General features: G+C 43.6%; 1 protein-coding gene and 1 non-coding gene across 5 annotated transcripts in view; both read right to left on the bottom strand.

Annotated features, from left to right (window-relative positions):
- Positions 1-17,649, bottom strand: part of PPP1R13B (protein phosphatase 1 regulatory subunit 13B) — an 89,296-nt gene that overhangs the window by 21,830 nt on the left and 49,817 nt on the right. The gene's annotated exons all lie outside the window — the stretch shown is intronic.
- Positions 437-539, bottom strand: LOC114208986 (U6 spliceosomal RNA). The gene has a single exon (XR_015768647.1). It is a non-coding gene; the product is annotated as a U6 spliceosomal RNA (small nuclear RNA).

The following is a 17,649-nucleotide window of genomic DNA, read 5'->3' as shown; positions in this document are numbered from 1 at the left end:
TCACGACAACAAAAGAATTTTTTGAAATCTTCAGAACTTTTTTGTTAGAAGTATTTCTGACTAGAGAAAAGCTATGTCCATGCACCAAATCTTTCAATTTACATTGATTTCATAATTTTACAACTTAAACAGATAGTCTTTGGCCTCTCCTCCCTACCAGTGGTTTACAATAACAATGAAAGGATCACAGAGGAGACGTTCAACTGCTCTGTTGTGTTGTTTCTGGCAACACTAAGCCGCCATAGGTAATTCATGTATATCTTCCATATATGCTAATATTCACTGTAATTTAAGAACATTGTATTGAAGTAGATCTTACATACAGAAAACTGTATATCATAATGTACAGCTCAATGAATCCTTTCAAAGTGAACATCCCTGTGTAACTTTTTTATCTTATATTTCATTTTATTTTAATTCCAGTATAGTTAACATAAAAAATATGGAACACTTCACAAATTCGCATGTCATGCAGGGGCCATGTTAATCTTCTCTGTATTGTTCCACTTTTTCAGCATATATGCTGCCAAAGGCAGCACCATCCTGTGTAATTTAATTGTATTTTAAATGGGTTAGAAAAACACCAGCCACCATAAACTTTAAGTCAACAAATATGCAACATTTTACATGTTAGTATATATTCCCTTAAGTGTTCAATGTGAAAATCCAGCAAACAGAAGCACCTTTTCAGTTTTTTGTTTTTTTTTTTTAAAGATTTTATTTATTTGACAGATAGAGACACAGCGAGAGAGGGAACACAAGCAGGGGGAGTGGGAGAGGGAGGAGGAGGCTTCCCGCCGAGCAGGGAGCCTGATGCGGGGCTCGATCCCAGGACTCCGGGATCATGACCTGAGCCGAAGGCAGACGCTTAACGACTGAGCCACCCCGGTGCCCCACCTTTTCAGTTTTTTAAGAAAACAAAAACCTTCAGTGCAAATTCAATCCTTTTATGATGGGCCTATCGCTGTGCATTCTCTCCAGGCCAATTCAGCCCTCCTTACAATTTTTAATTCTCCATATGCACTCAATTTATTCAAACAAACCTATGACCTAATTCCTCGCTTATTTCTTTTCACTGCATTGAGGAAGGAGAAATCAAATCCTGTTCCTGGGCTCACTGAGGTCCCTCCTGGCAGAGTCACCTCGTGAGTTCAGCTCCAGGTCACAGGAGGATGAGCCACTTCCACAAGCAGCACAATTAGTGCAAAAGCTCTCTGGGTGCAGGTCCAGCAGGCTCCAACAAATGCAGGCCCAGAGGGAACACCTCCCAGCCTCCAGCCTGCTCCAGTACCCTTCCAGCAGGGGCTGCTACCGGGGTCCCATGGCTCAAGCCCCGCTCACACGACATTCTACCTCAACTCTAGACTCCACAGAAAGGGTCTAAGCTCCCTATGAAACGCAGGTCGTGCTCCCATTTCTCACAGCAAACGTGGCCACCCAACTCCATGTCTAACTACTCCCCAACCCCCCACAAGAGCAGAGAAAAACAGAAGCCTCTGGCCCCCCGCCTCCATGATTACTAATCTGGTCATTTCCCCTTCTTTCACCAAACTTCCACAAATCTTTTTTTTTTTTTTTTAAAGATTTTATTTATTTATTTGAGAGAGAGAGAATGAGAGAGAGCAGGAGAGGGAAGAGGGTCAGAGGGAGAAGCAGACTCCCCGCCGAGCAGGGAGCCTGATGTGGGACTCGATCCTGGGACTCCAGGATCATGACACGAGCTGAAGGCAGTCGCTTAACCAACTGAGCCACCCAGGTGCCCAAACTTCCACAAATCTACTTACAAAATGATAAATTGAAAGACTTATTCCTCTAACTTACAATGCTTTTATAAAGAAAATATTTACCTAACAGAAAACTTATACTAGTGGCCCTCTAACCAATGAGAGACTTCGAGAGACTCCTGGCCCTGGCCAGCTGCAGGTCCTAGCCCACCTGGTGCCCACGGCCCCCAGGCCACAGCCCCGACAATGACCAAGGTCTGTTGAGTGGATTTATAAACAACCTGGTGCTTCCTCACCCTTCCACCACACGCTCTCACCCTCTAAAGACAGCGTATCTTTCCAAATTCAAAAGCCCACGCTGCCTTTTCTTGTCTTCCCATGAAGAGTCTACATCCTCCTCACTTTAACTGCCTCTCCAGACTTTTTTTTTCCCTAAGATTCCATTTTTTTAAGTCATCTCTACACTCAACATGGGGCTCGAACTCACAGCCCCAAGATCAAGAGGCACAAGCTCCACCGAATGAGCCAGCTAGGCGCCTCCAGACTTTTCTCAACACCTCACTACCCCAAGCCTCCTCTGGCCCTGCTGGCTTTCCTTCTGACCGTGTCCCCTAATGCCCGGCTGCCTGGCAAGGCTGGAAGCAGCAGTGGCAACGAGCTTTGTGAACAAAGAAACTATGTGCTGGAGACCACAGTGCGAGTACGTGACGGAGGACGAACGGCAGGGCAGCTGTGAAGGGGTCACGGGAACTGGAGTTGTTTGCGCGTGATACGCGTTCACCACCCCCATACCACGAAAATTCACTTGCCCTCGCTATGCCAGGTATAATCTGAGACACTAAGACAAGTGAAATGCAGTTTCTCCCTGTTTTCAGTGAGTCTGACCAATGAAGAAATAATCTCATAATGGAAGGAATTAGGTTACTCATCAAATTCAACTATGAGCAACAGAACCTGAGCTCAGTTTTCTTTATACTTATATATATATATATATATATATTTTTTAAGGATTTTATTTATTTATTTGAGAGAGAGAGAATGAGAGATAGAGAGCATGAGAGGGAAGAGGGTCAGAGGGAGAAGCAGACTCCCCGCTGAGCAGGGAGCCCGATGCGGGACTCGATCCCGGGACTCCAGGACCATGACCTGAGCCGAAGGCAGTCGCTTAACCAGCTGAGCCACCCAGGCACCCTATATATATATTTTTTTAAGATCTTATTTATTTGACAGAGAGAGACACAGCAAGAGAGGGAACACAAGCAGGGGGAGTGGGAGAGGGAGAAGCAGGCTTCCTGCTGAGCAGGGAGCCCAATGTGGGGCTCGATCCCAGGACCCTGGAATCATGACCTGAGCCGAAGGCAAACACCTAACTACTGAGCCACCCAGGTGCCCCTATACTTATATTTTCACTGTGAGACGTTTACAGCATTTCTCAGTGTAGCATGAGGACTCATAAAAGTGCACTGAAGCCTGGCACCCACCCTAGAAAGCTTGTGAGGAGCCCAGAGGGCAGGACATCTCACACCTCACTTGGCTACCCTAGGTCCAGTCATTATGGGAACTGTGAGTCTAAAAAATAAAAGGATTCTCTTAAAACCTCCCTTCCCAAGACAATGAACCCAGAGAAGCAGCTAAACCCTCTGTACATTATTGTTCCTCACTTCACAAAAATTTCAAATAAAGGTGTTATTTTACAACACTCAAAATAAGCAAAAAGAGGGGCACCTGGGTGGCTTGGTCAAATGTCTGCCTTCAGCTCAGGTCATGATCTTGGGGTCCTGGGATCAAGCTCCATGTCAGGCTCCCTGCTCAGTGGGGAGTCCCTCTCCCTCTGCCCCTCCTCCCGCTCGTGTTTTTTCTCTCTCAAATAATCTTAAAAAAAAAAAAAAGCAAAAATAAAACAATTTTTTTTTATGGTCTTAAATTTAAGATACCAGCAACTTAAAAAAATTGATAAGCATATACTCTAGTCCATTTCATACATAAAACTTCAAAAATATCCATACTGTATTTTCTGTCCCAACATTGGGCTTAAAAAAAAGAAAAAAAAAAAGAAAAAATATATATCCATACTGGGAGGTAAACAAAATGACGACTGGCTAATTTAACAAATACACAGTGAAAGGAATGTTTACTTTTTAAAAATTATTACTACTACTATTATGGGGGGGAAGGGAGAGGGCGAGAGAGAACCTCTGCCCAGCACAGAGTCCGACAGGGTTCGATCTCAAGACCCCGAGATCATGACCTGAACCCAAATCAAGAGTTGGATGCTTAACTGACTGAGCCATCCAGATGCCCCTATGTTTACTTTTTAAATCAACTTTACTGAGGTATAGCTTACAGGCAATAAAACACACCCATTTAAGGTACACTGTTCAATGACTTTTGACACCTGCCAGTCACCTGCACTCCTTACACCACCACCCTCACCCCACTCCCCCACAAGCACGGATGTGGGGCCTGTCATTGGGTCCTGATAGCCTCATCTGTTTGCCCAAGAATTCTGTACAAACAGGACTGTACAGTGTGCTTTTTTGGGTTGGCTTCTTTCACTCCCACAATGCTTCTGAGATCAGCCATGTTGCTACACGTATCAGTAATTTGTTCCTTTTTACTGCTGGGTAGTATCCTGCTGTATGGATAGATCACATTTTGTTAGTCCATTCATCCATTTTGTTAGTCCATTCATCTGTTAATGGACATGTGGGTTGTTTCTACTTTTGGACTAGAACGAATAAAGCTGTCTTGAGTATTCATGTGCTGGTATTTATGTGGACAGTGTTCTGGCTTCTCCTGGGTAACCAATGTCAAGAAAGTAGAACAGGTGGGCTGTGTGGTACTTGTGTGTTTGACTTATAGAAACTGCCAAACTGTTTTCCAAGGTGAAGCATGCCATTTTATACCCCCACAGCCACAAAGGAAAGTTCTAGCTTCTCTACATTCTTGTTAACACTTGGTGTTGTCAATGTTTACATTTTAATTATCCAATTTTTAAACAAAATGTTAACCTCTTGGCAAAGAAAGGGTTCCATAAATGGTATTTAGATAAGTAATTTTATTTTTTAATTTTTTTAAAAGATTTTATTTATTTGAGAGAGAAAGGGCACAAGCAGGGGGAGGGGCAAAGGGAGAAGCAGACTCCCCGCTGAGCCAGGAGCCCGACGCGGGGCTCGATCCCAGGACCCGATCACAACCTGAGCCGAAGGCAAACGCTTAACAGACAAAGCCACCCAGGCGCCCCTAGGTAAGTAATTTTAAAAAGCATAAAAATGTCCATAATTTTAAAAAGCATAAAAATGTCCAAAAAAGTGATCAACCCCAAACATACTGTGATCAGATTTTCAATAAATAAGCTACCTATAAATAAGATTTGTCAAAAGTTAGATAAGGAAAAGGGGGCTTATTTCCCAGGCTAATATCTCATTTGCCCTACGTTATGAGTCACAACTCCTGAAGCTACCATATGCCTGAAACAGGGCTATCACAACTAGATTTTTTAAGATGTTGAGAAAGACTACACCTCATTTGATAATTATGGTTGAAATCTCTGGATCACAAGTCAATGGGTTACATGGCTTTAATCAAAGGTATTTTTTGTCTCTTCAGATAATATTTTAAATATAATTTTGAAACTAGTGTTACAATAATTCAGGCATTAAAAACAAATAATAAAGTTTCTCAAAACAAACCATTGTGGACAATTATGCGATACGTGCACGTCCCCTGCCCTAAGCCACTCATGGTGGGAAGACTTAGTTGTATCTTCTGACATACTATTGATGCGGTCTGTCAATACGTGCCAAGTGTATTTTTCTAACATGTGCAAAGAACTTATCAAAGATGGCAATTTTATCTATGAAAACAAAAGGATTCATCACCTTGCACAGTGTCCGTTCAGTTAATGGCTCTTCACTACCGCAGTTCCTGAAAAATTATGCCATTTTCCAGACTTTTTTTTTCTGGTATAATGATTTTCGTTCAAAACACACTAAATGCAAAAACAAAACAAAACAAAACAAACAAAAACACACTAAAAGCTCTATAAGAAGAGATATTTTGATAAGTTTCAGGCCAACAGCCACCAATTTACTCAACCCAGAGGCTCGTCAGAGGACAGGATGTGGAGTGACTCCGAACTGTGCACCTTGCTTGGATGAGCCACAGCGGTGTGCCTGAGCACATACCAAGTGACAAAGAGGGGCCGTCTCCTCTGACCCTCGGGTCCACTGTGCATGTGGGTTAACTCTGCCTGTTTTGAAGTGCTCCCTTATTCAGCTTGTGCTACCCTAAAGATGCTTTCCTGTACTATAATTTTAAGCTCAGTTTGAGTGCAATCTCCCCAAAAGTTGAAAAACCAGTGAAGAAAATGATGGGAAAGGAAGAATTTACATTTCAAAGCCATTCCAAAGAAGGAGTCCTTCGCATTCCCCACCTCCACCAACCACTCCTACAGTGAAGCCTTCTTTTCCTCCTTTGGCGAGTACAACACACTCTCACTACATGACATTTTATTTTTCAAATGTATCTGTGTGCTGTTTACTACTTATGTAAGGATCTCTTCATTGTTCAATTCATACATTGTACACTTGTGAGAATGATTTGGGAATCAACAGCCCATGTTATTCATTCCAAGGATACGTATTAGTTCTCTATTGCTGGTTTAAGAGTTCACATCTGAATTCAGGTGCTTAAAACACAACAAATATTCATTATGGCTCACAGTTTCTGTGGATAAAGGATTAAGGAGCAGCTTGGCTGGGCAGTTCTGGCTTAAGATTTCTCATGAGGCTGGGACACCTGGGTGGCTCATTTGGTTAAGCATCTGACTCTTGATTTCTGCTCAGGTCATGATATCTGGGTTGTGAGATTGAGCTCTGTGTCAGCCTCTGCACTGGGCGTAGAGTCTGCTTAATAGTCTCTCCCTCTCCCTTTGCCCCTCCCACCTCCTTAAAAAAAAAAAAAAGGATTTCTCATGAGGTTGAGTCAAATGTTAGGGCTTATGGCTTGACTGGGGTTGGAGGATCTGATTCCAAGATGGCATACTCACATGGCTACCAAGTTGGGGCTGGCTACCAAGTGGACCTCTTCACAGAGCTACTTGTTTTGAGTGTACTCACAACATGGTGGCTGATGTCCCCCAAAGCAAACAATCCGAGTGCCACAGGGAAGCTATCTTTAATGAACTAGTCTCAGAAGTTACACAGTATCACTTTCTCCAAATTCTGTTAGGAGCAAGTCACTATGTCTGTGAGAAGAAGAGAGGACTTAGGTTCCACCTTTTGAAGAGAGGCATTTTAAAGAATTTGCAGACATATTTTAAAACCACCACATCCATTTACTATAAAATCTCATGAAGACTCTATACTTCTCTCATTCTATCACTCGCTACTTACAGGAGTTTGGTTGTTATTCCCAACAGCACTGTCACAGTACAAAGAGAGGGAATGTTTATGCTTATGGGCATATGTTTAAGAGAGCTAGCTAACAATGCAATCAATAGAGGTTTTAACTATAAATGCTGCTTTTATCCTCAATGACTAACCTATATTCCTTGGTAGTCCAGTTAACAGAAAAGACGAGTGGATTTTGTCAGCAATTAAACGCCTATTGGCTAATGAGTCACTTCAGATGTCAGCTCTAATCCTGATACGCTGATTTTTAATACTCAACAAAATAACTTCATCCTCGGTTATAATAGACAAGAATGTCACCGTACTATTACTTGGGCAAAGAAAATTCTCCAAGCTTTCGAGTTGTGATGAGATGGCATGCTATAGTTCAACAGTCTATCCTCCTTGCTCATTTCTGTATTAGTTTCCATGGAGAACGCAGAGTACCCTCTGAGGGGTCTAGCCATCCAGCCCTGGTCTCTCTCAAAGGAGCCTCAGAGCCACCGTTCCCCTGGTCAGATTCACACTTTGATTTATATGCCATGCCAGCACTTCACCCCCAGCATGTCTAAAACCAAACTCCTCCCTTTCCTTCCAAACCTGGCTTCCTCCCTCAATTTCTTCCATTATGGCTATAGTATCTCCCAAGGAACCTCGGCCTCGCCTTTGACTTGAGCCTACGTAGCTGAAGATATAAGCTGTTGCTCAGGGCTCTTCTTTATCGCTCCCATAACCACGCTTGCCTTTCCATTCCAGTATTGACACTTCCCACCTTCGTATTTTTGCTCACATTATTTCTTCTGGCTACAAAGCCCTCCCCTCCACTTCCTGAACTCTACCTATCCTTTAAGATCTAGTGGCAATGCCATCTGCTTCCTGAAGCTTTTCCTGATCCTCTACAGAATCTCTCATACAATTGTTCCGACACTCAGGATCTGACATCACTTCCAGAAACAGGAGAGAATTCTTATTTTTTTTTAATGAATTCTGAATTCTAGAGGTTCAACAACACGTAATGAGCACTTGCATGTCATTTATGTAAACCTGAGTTTATGGTTATCTTAAGAGATGCTTACACAACCCCTATGAGGGGAGTTCTGCAGCCTATTTCACAGATGAGAAAACCAAGCCCCGGCAGCGGGCTGAGCAGCTATCCCGAGCTCAGTGGCGAGTCAGCAGCAGTGTCAGCATCTCAACCCAGGTCCCCTGACGGCAAGCGGGCTGCTCTCTCCCTCACACAGGACGTACTGGCCTCCCATTGTTCACTCAGCAGCTGCAGCATAGGTGCGTCTGACTGCTCCCAACCACCAGTCATTTACTGTTTCAAAGGGTAAATGCTCTACCAGATGCCATCTACTGATTATTAGTCTGAATCAGATGAAAATGCTCTTTTTGTACATCGAAAATGGTCAAACATTAACAATTTCATACAGTTCAACCTAACAGGAAAGGGCTGATTTCCCCCCTTGAAAAACATAAAAGCTAAGATAACTTGATTTTAGCATATAATAACAAAGAAATAAAATAAAGAGAAGAACGAGAACTCTAGACTACTCTTTAGTTTTGGAAGATCATGAGAAATGACCAAATGGACTAATGTCACCTGACCAGCAACAGTGGAGGGCTTCCTGGAGGAGGCTTGCTAATCACTGCTTAAATTACCCTGAGGAAGTCTAAGAAAGCCTAACTCCATCTTTGACTTAATATGATAATTTCATATAAGCAGATACACGTGAATTATAAGAAGGAATGAATTAGGGGCACCTGGGTGGCTCAGTTGGTTAACTATCTGCCTTTGGCTCAGGTCATGATCTCGGGGTCCTGGGATCGATCCCCGCATCAGGCTCCCTGCTCAGTGGGGAGTCTGCTTCTCCCTCTCCCTCTGATCTTCCTCCCTGCTTGTACTCTGTCTCAGATTAATAAATCTTTTTTTTAAAGAAGGAATGAATTAAAACCTCATTTCTTCTAAATTGTGGTTTATAGATGTATACCTTTTGAGCTTCTATCTCCATAACCTTGAAATTCTTCTTTTCCAGTATTTCCTTTGAAAGTCAGTCAGTCTCTGGGATTCCCGTTGTGAGCCTACTGTCAAGTACAGCAAAGACTTCACAGGGCTCCCTGTCTCCAGTCTCATTCCCAGCCCCTATGTCGGACATAGAATTCTCACAATAGCATCAGAGGGCTCTTTCCAAAACACAGCTCATCTGTCTTTTTCTTGCTTAATATCCTGCAAGATTAAGTCCAGGCTCTTAAGCACAGTGAGGATCTGGCCCCTCCCCTGGCCAGTACACTTCAGCTCTCTTCCCGCCCCCCCCCCCAGGGTCGCCCCCATCTTCCTCGTCCCCACAGTTTATGCTCCATTGTTGCCAACACGTTTATCATCCTCTGTCACCCACAGCGCTTCAAGTTCTTCCCCTGTGTCCTAGCAGATGCCTCCGATCTTCAGCTCTGGAAAATCTTTCCTCATAGCCGCCTAAGTTAATCAAATCATATCCGATTATTCTGGTGTCTTGTTCTTCTTTTCCTGCACTTCTCACACTGTACTGTGATCTGTTTACACACCTATCTCTCAAAACACTCTTTCTTTCTCTGTGGAATTTGAACTAGACTCCAAATACCTTGCTTTTATGTCTTTGGTCTGTATGAAACCAAAATAAATTGGATAGAATTGCTTTAAAAAGAATAAAGAGAGGGGCGCCTGGGTGGCTCAGCCAGTTAAACGTTTGCCTTCAGCTCAGGTCATGATCCCAGGGTCCTGGGATCGAGTCCTGTGTCAGGCTCCCTGCTCCGCGGGAAGTCTGCTTCTTTCTCTCCTTCTGCCTCTTTCTAGCTCTATCTCAAGTAAGTAAGTAAGTAAGTAAGTAAGTAAGTAAGTAAGTAAGTAAATAAATAAATCTTTAAAAAAAAAAAAGACTGAGCGAAATTTTAAGCCTAGGTAGTAGTTATCTGAGTGTTTTTAAGTAATTCTTTAACCTGTGCATATTTTACACATTCTTCTGTATATTTCACAATAAAAAAGTAAAAAAAAAAAAAAAAAGAATTAGACCAATCAGCCAGGATCCTATCTGGTAATTTAACAAGATACTTGTTTAAAACTATAACTAATGCGGGGCGCCTGGGTGGCTCAGTTGGTTAAGCGACTGCCTTTGGCTCAGGTCATGATCCTGGAGTCCTGAGATCGAGTCCCGCATCAGGCTCGAGTCCGCTTCTCCCTCTGACCCTCCTCCCTCTCATGCTGTCTCTCATTCTCTCTCTCTCAAATAAAATTAAAAAAATAAAAATAAAACTATAACTAATGTTTATTTTTTTTTGGTGTAACTGATTTTTTAAAGTTTAAGTGGATTCTCACGTATAATGTCACTCCAAAAATGACAAACATGCCTAAAACGAAACTCTGACAAAATAATTAGGATAAAATCTATTCATGCCCACATGACAGTCTAGAACGTTAAGTCACTTCTCTCTTTGCACACCTCACCACGGTTATAAATGTTCAGGTTTGGAAAGTATTTTTACCAGTCTACTTAGCAAATAAAAGGAAACACCTGATAATGATATCAAGATACATTATAAACATGGAGACTTTTTTGTATCACAAAAAATACTCAGTAAAATTGAGTCTAACATTTCATTATATCTGGAGGTGCAACATTTTATATTCCAACAATTACTAAGCCTCACAAATTAATAGGAGTCAATTAGTATCTAAAATACTCCCCCAACCCTGTAATAATACTATATTATGCTATTTTATCTGATAAATGTGAACTACTCTTATGATTAAAATCCACCCATATAAAGTCAGTTTGGTTCAACCCATATTTATACCCAAAGGAAGTGGTTAGGAATGATTAGGGCTGGAAAGATCAGGAGGAAAATAGGGTTATCGATGAACACAAATAACACTAAGAGAAAACCATCCACATCCCACACGAGAGCTATAGAGCAAAACACCATGGGAACTGCTGTTTCCCGCAGTACGGCCCCCAAGACACATGGAATTATGCTCCTGATCACGAGGCAAGATAAAACACAAACACCTACTTTTGAAAGCGTCACTGGGCTGCCACAACAGTAAGGAAGTTACAGAGGGGTAGCAGAAGTTCTGGGTTATGAGGGAACACCGAAGGTGGCTTGTATCCTGTCGGTTTGTGCCTCTGTGGCCCTCCCTCCCACCTCCTTGTGCCTGGCTCCCAGGTACACAGGCTACCACTGATCTACCTTCTGCTACTAGAAGTTAAGTCTACATTTCCTAGAGGATTTTTTTTTTCTTTTTCAAGGGGTGGGGGCGATAAGGGCAGAGGGAGAGGGAGAGAGAGAATCTTAAGCAGGCTCCATGCCCGATGCGGGGCTCAATCTCACGACCCTGAGATCATGACCTGAGCCCAAATCAAGTCAGACGCTTAACCGACTGAGCCACCCAGACGCCCCTACATTTCCTAGAGTTTTATACAGAGAGAATCAAGCAGTATGTACTCTGTGGTCTGGCTTCTTCCTTTCAGCATAAATGATTTTGAGATCCATCCATGTTGCAGCATGTATCAGTGGTTCATGCCTTGTCACTGCTCGGTAATATTTCGTTATATGGATACGTAATGCTTTTCATCCATTTACCTGTTACTAGACATTAAGGCTGTTTCCAGATTTTGGCTACCACAAATTAAACTGCTATGAACATCCATGTACAAGTTTGTATGAACATCTGCTTTCCTTTTGCTTGGGTAAATACTTAGAGGAGTAGAATTGCTGGGTCACATAATAGATTCATGTTCAAGTTTTTTTAAAAGATTTATTTACTTATTTATTTTAGTGATAGCAAATGAGCAAGAATGAGTGGGGGGGGACGGGCAGAGGGAGAGGAGAGAGCGAATCCTAAGCAGGCTCCACGCCCAGCACGGAGACTGATGCGGGGCTCCATCCCAGGACCCTGAGATTATGACCTGAGCTGAAATCAAGAGCCAGCTGCTTAACTGACGGAGCCACCCAGGCGCCCTGATTCACATTCAAGTTTTAAAGAAATTGTCACACTGTTTACTAGATTGTACCATGTTACATTCCCAACAGTAGTATTTGAGAAATCTGGGGTCTCCCCATTCTCACCAACACTTGTGAGGATCAGTCTTTAGTTTTAGGCATTCTAATAGATATATGGTGGTATCTCACTGTGGTTTTAACTTGTATTTTCCTAAAGACTAAAGATATTGAACACCTTTCCATGTGCTTGACATACATATATTTTCTTCAGTGAAGCGTCTATTCAAATCTTTTGCCTGCTTCTTTAAAACCAGGTTGTTTATTTTCTTATTGAGTTTTAAGACTTCTTTATATATTCTGGATAAAATTCCTTTGTCAGATATAGGATTTGCAAGTATTTCCTCCCAGACTGTGTCTTGTCTTTTCATAACAAATAATATTAAAAGCATATTATATGTACCAAACAGCCAAATAAACAGAGCTAATGACAGAATTCATTAACTGAAAGATGTATCATAAGAAACCATCCAAAACACAGTACAAAGAGACAAAGAAAGTAAAAACATAAGAGAGAAATTAAGAGACAAGGAGAATAAAATGGAAGATACAGCGTAAGTCTAATAAGCGTTCCAGAAGATAAAATTAAAAAGAATGTGGAAGAAGAAATACCTGTACAGATAATTGAGGAAATTTTTCAGTCATGTTGATAGATGTTGAGCCTCAGAATCAGAATATTCAACAAATCCCAACAGGGAAAAGTGAAAGAAATCCACAGCTCGTTTTTTCTTATAGTGGAGGATTATTTAATCCTAATTTCATTAAATCCCCAAACCAGGGCACCCAGGTGGCTCAGCTGGTTAGGCGACTGCCTTCGGCTCAGGTCATGATCCTGGAGTCCCGGGATCGAGTCCCGCATCGGGCTCCCTGCTCGGCGGGGGGTCTGCTTCTCCCTCTGACCCTCTTCCCTCTTGTGCTCTCTCTCATTCTCTCTCTCTCAAATAAATAAAATCTTTAAAAAAATAAAAAAATAAACCCCCAAACCACTAAATTACAGAAAAGGGATTTTGACATCAAATAATAGAAAACCACAGAAATGAACTAGTAGGAGAGGAGACTGTAAAAATGTTTGGAGCTGAAAAGAAAACGAATGGGAAAGGTGCCTGAGGCGGTCTGAGACGACCTCAAGCTGGAGGAGCCACGGCTGGGCAAGCCCGGGTACAGCACAGAGTATTTGTCTTGAGAACTGGCAACGCCTCCTGACTCCAGAAGCAGCAGAATCCTACGTGTTTATTCTTCAGACACTTGAAATGGCATCCGATCTGGAGATAGTAGGCACAGGTGAGTCCAGGTACCATACGTTAAATAGGGGGACCAAGTCACCGTATTAATAACAAATGCTTCCAGAAACGCTCACAGTTATGGCCAACTGCTTTGACAAAAGTACCAAGACAATTCAGTGGGGGAAAGAACAGTCTTATCACCAAATGCTGCAGGGATAACTAGATATCAACAGGCAAAAGAATAAATTTGGATCCTTCATACCACAAACAAAAATCAACTCACAAGGGATCATAGCCCCAAATGTAAGAGCTAAAACTATAAAGCTTTCAGAGGAAAGCAGAGGGGGCAGGATCAACTGGCCTCAGCAGTTCACTGCATGTGCAGGAATAAAGCAGGAACTGACTCATAGTTTAGTGTGGTTGGCTGAGAAAACAGGAAAAGCACTTCCAGGACACCTAAGGAAAATGGTGCCATGCAGAAGCGTTTACACCGCAGACCTGAGACCACTCTCCTTACGGACCAGCTTGAAGGGGGGCCCTGGACTGTCCTCTGGGAACTCAGATTTTGGGAGGGTTCCCACCATTTCCAGAAGTGGTAAGAAAGGCTCGCTGAACCTAAAATGTTTGTGCAAGTAACATGGTTTGTGTTAAATACCTGCTTCCTTCTGGAGTCTGGTGTTTTCGTACTTGCTACACAGAGACTGCCTACATGACCAGCTCTCAAGAGACCCTGGGCAGCTGGGGCTCTACTGAGCTTCCCTGGTTGACATGTCACACCTGTTGTCACAGCTGGTTGTGGAAGCCTGAGCATGTCCTGTGTGACTCCACTGGGGAAGGCCTCTTGGAAGTTGGTGCCTGGTGTCCTCAGACTTCACCCCACACACCTTTTCCTTTGCTGGGCTTGCTCTATATCCTGTCATTGCAGTCAATCATAGCTGTGAGTACAATTAGCTACTGAGTCCTTTCAGTCCTCCTGGTATATCACTGAAACTAGGGGTGATCCTAGGGACCCCTGCCACAAGTATATACTAAGAGAATAAATCCAGTTGCTTTGGTAGCATATGGTCAAACCAGATCCCCAGAATTCTACTGGACAAGTTCGGCATGCTTAGGACAGTGTGTGCATGTGACCTGGAGGTTCCCACACGTGGCAGGGCAACACAGGTATATGGGGAGTTTTGCAGGCCCGCCCCAGATTCACTGAATCAAAAGTTTAGCCAGTGGTCTGGGCATTTATTTCTTAGAAAACCTGACTTGTTGACCTGCAACTTTTGGACAACAGAACTTCCTGAGCTCCTTGCCCCAGCAGCTGCTAATGGGCACGAATCACACCAAGTCAGCTTCCTGTCCTCTCCAGCCCACACACGCCCTCCTCCCTCAGCTGCGGCCTGATCCAGTCCTTGCCGCTGCAGCCCACAAAGCAGGTTCAATGTGCCATTATTCTGTATCTAGGGTATATACAAAAAGTTTTGGAGAAAGATGTTTTTAGTATCTTACGAACTTTAAAAAAATGCACATAAAAGTGCTTTGTAAACAAGAAATTTACAAACGTAATGTATTATTGGGCTTAACAGGCAGGTGTATGCACCATAAAATATAGCAGTGTCTTTGATGTGAGGCTTCCAGTGCAAAGTTATACCTCCTGACAGCTCTCTGCCCTACTCTAATTAAAAACTCACATAAAGGTTACAAACACATTTTTAACTTTGGTTTCAGGTTTCAGTTTGTTGATCTTGAGATGTAAGTATTATCTCCATGTTAAATAATTTCATCACGGAAAGATCACAGACGCCTCACATCTAAACATCAGAACTCACTTTATGGGGGTGCCTGGGTGGCTCAGTTGATTGGGCGTCTGCCTTCGGCTCAGGTCATGATCTCAGGATCCTGGGATTGAACCCTGCATTGGGCTCCCTCAGTCTGCTTCTCCCTCTCTCTCTGCCCCTCCCCCTGTTCATGTGCTCTCTATCAAATAAATAAAATCTTTTTTTAAAAAAGAACTCATTTTGTGACTGGCATCCTTTCCTCCTGGGCCCCTTCCCTGTATCATACACACATCCCCCACCTCAATACACAGCACTATATTGTAACACTCAATCCCGGAAGTTCAGGTCATGGGCAATCTTAGAACTCAAGAGAATCTTCAAAATTCAGTTGGGGGGCGCCTGGGTGGCTCAGTCGTTAAGCATCTGCCTTCAGCTCAGGTCATGATCCCAGGGTCCTGGGATTGAGCCCCGAATCGGACTCCCTGCTCCACGGGAAGCCTGCTTCTCCCTCTCCCACTGCGCCTGCTTGTGTTTCCTCTCTCACTGTGTCTCTGTCAAATAAGTAAATAAAATCTTTAAAAAAAAAATTCAGTTGGACAAGTAAGTTCTGAATGCTTAGGACAGTGTGTGCATGTGACCTGGAGGTTCCCAAACGTGGCAGGGCAACACAGGCATATGGGGAGTTCTCCAGGCCTGCCTAGACTCACTGAATCAAAAGTCCTGCCAATGGGGTCTGGGCCTTTATTTCCTAAGACTTTCTGAAGCAGGTACGCCTGGCAGAACCCCCCAGAGCCTCTAGATTTGGAGTGAACCAGTATGGCAGAAGGCAGGCAGGTGAAGAGGATTTGTGGAATGGTCTTTAGAAATTGGAGGCTAAGGAAGGAGAATTCATAATCTTTTTTTTTTTTTTTAACATTTATTTACTTGTCAGAGACAGAAAGAGAGCTAGAGCACAAGCAGGGGGTGCAGCAGGCAGGAGGAGAAGCAGGCTCCCCGCGGAGCAAGGAGCCTGATGTGGGACTTGATCCCAGGACCCTGGGATCATGACCTGAGCCGAAGGCAGACGCTCAACCAACTGAGCCACGCAGGTGTCACCCCCCCTTCTTTTTTTTAAGATTTTGTTTATTTATTTGAGAGAGACAGAGATAGCGAGAGAGAGCATGGGGAGGAGGCGGAGAAGCGGGCTCCCTGAGCTGAAGGCAAACAGCCAACTGACTGAGCCACCCAGGCGCCCCAGGAGAATTCATAATCTTGACATCACGAGTCATTCTGAGTGGCACAAGGACTATGACACTGGAGCCAAAGAGAAGAAAATATAATCTAGTATACCACTTGCCGATGCAGTGAATAATATCTGCAAAGTCTAAAATAATAAACACTCTTAAATGGTTTTTAGGAGGCAATGAGTTAGACAACAGTCCAGATATTATTAACCCTGACGACACAGAAGTACTGCTGCAAGGGCCGGAAGGCAGGAGGGAGAGAGGAGGTGGAGAAGGGGGAGGTGCTAGTAGCCTCCAGTTACAGGGAGGGAGGTCTGCAGGTCTGCTCCAAGTTGGTAGTACAAAGACATAGCGATACAAGGTTGTCGTTTATTTTTTTTTTTAAAGATTTTATTTATTTGAGAGATAGAATGAGATAGAGAGCGAGCACGAGAGGGGGGAGGGTCAGAGTGGGAAGCAGACTCCCTGCTGAGCAGGGAGCCTGATGGGACTCGATCCCAGGACTCCAGGATCATGACCTGAGCCGAAGGCAGACGCTTAATGACTGAGCCACCCAGGCGCCCCCCCAAGGTTATCATTTAAAGTCACAACAGTAGCCAGTAAAAGAACTAAAATCACAGCTCAATAATACTAAGTTGGGAAGCAGAGAAGCAAAGTCACTTGTTCAAGTTCAGCTAGGTAGGAAGTTCTGAAGTCTGTGTGTGACCATGGGCCCTGCACACTCCCACGTTCTTCACCAGCCTCAAGCTGTGCCTTGAGCACTGTGCTAGGAAGTAACCTGCCCCATGCCACACACCTGGTTAGCGGCAGAGCCAGAAAAAGAAACTAATTCTCTAGCCTAAAAATGATTTGGAAAAGTTATTACTAAAATTTCCAGAAAAGACCATGTGAAAATCTCTCCTTCGTTCCTCATTCATTCCTTCATTTCTGCTCATTCTTTTTACACACACACACACCATTTCTTAAAAAGAGCTCCTCTGCTGAGACACACTTCCTCCCACTTCCTCCCTTCCCCACCCCTCCACATCAGGCCTGTTCTCCAAGGCTACACCACCTAATTAAGCAAGTTCTCTCTTCTGGAGGCAACTATGGAGACTTCAACCCACCAGCCATTTTGTCTTTCAAAACCTGACAGGACGACACAGAAGATACAAGGCGAGCCTGCCTGCTCATCTTAGTCTAGAGACTGAGACCCCCTGCTTCTGTCACATGCACTGAGGTGAGCAGCTGCTGCACCAGGACGTGCTGTGGCCGCAGCCTGTGGAGGGCCTGGAGGGCGGGGCTGTGCC

This window comes from Eumetopias jubatus, unplaced genomic scaffold (genome assembly GCF_037043125.1).
Source record: "Eumetopias jubatus isolate StellerSeaLion01/CBP00866 unplaced genomic scaffold, mEumJub1_p1.0 scaffold_7, whole genome shotgun sequence".
NCBI lineage: Eukaryota > Metazoa > Chordata > Mammalia > Carnivora > Otariidae > Eumetopias > Eumetopias jubatus.
This window is presented reverse-complemented; position numbering and strand designations above follow the sequence as displayed.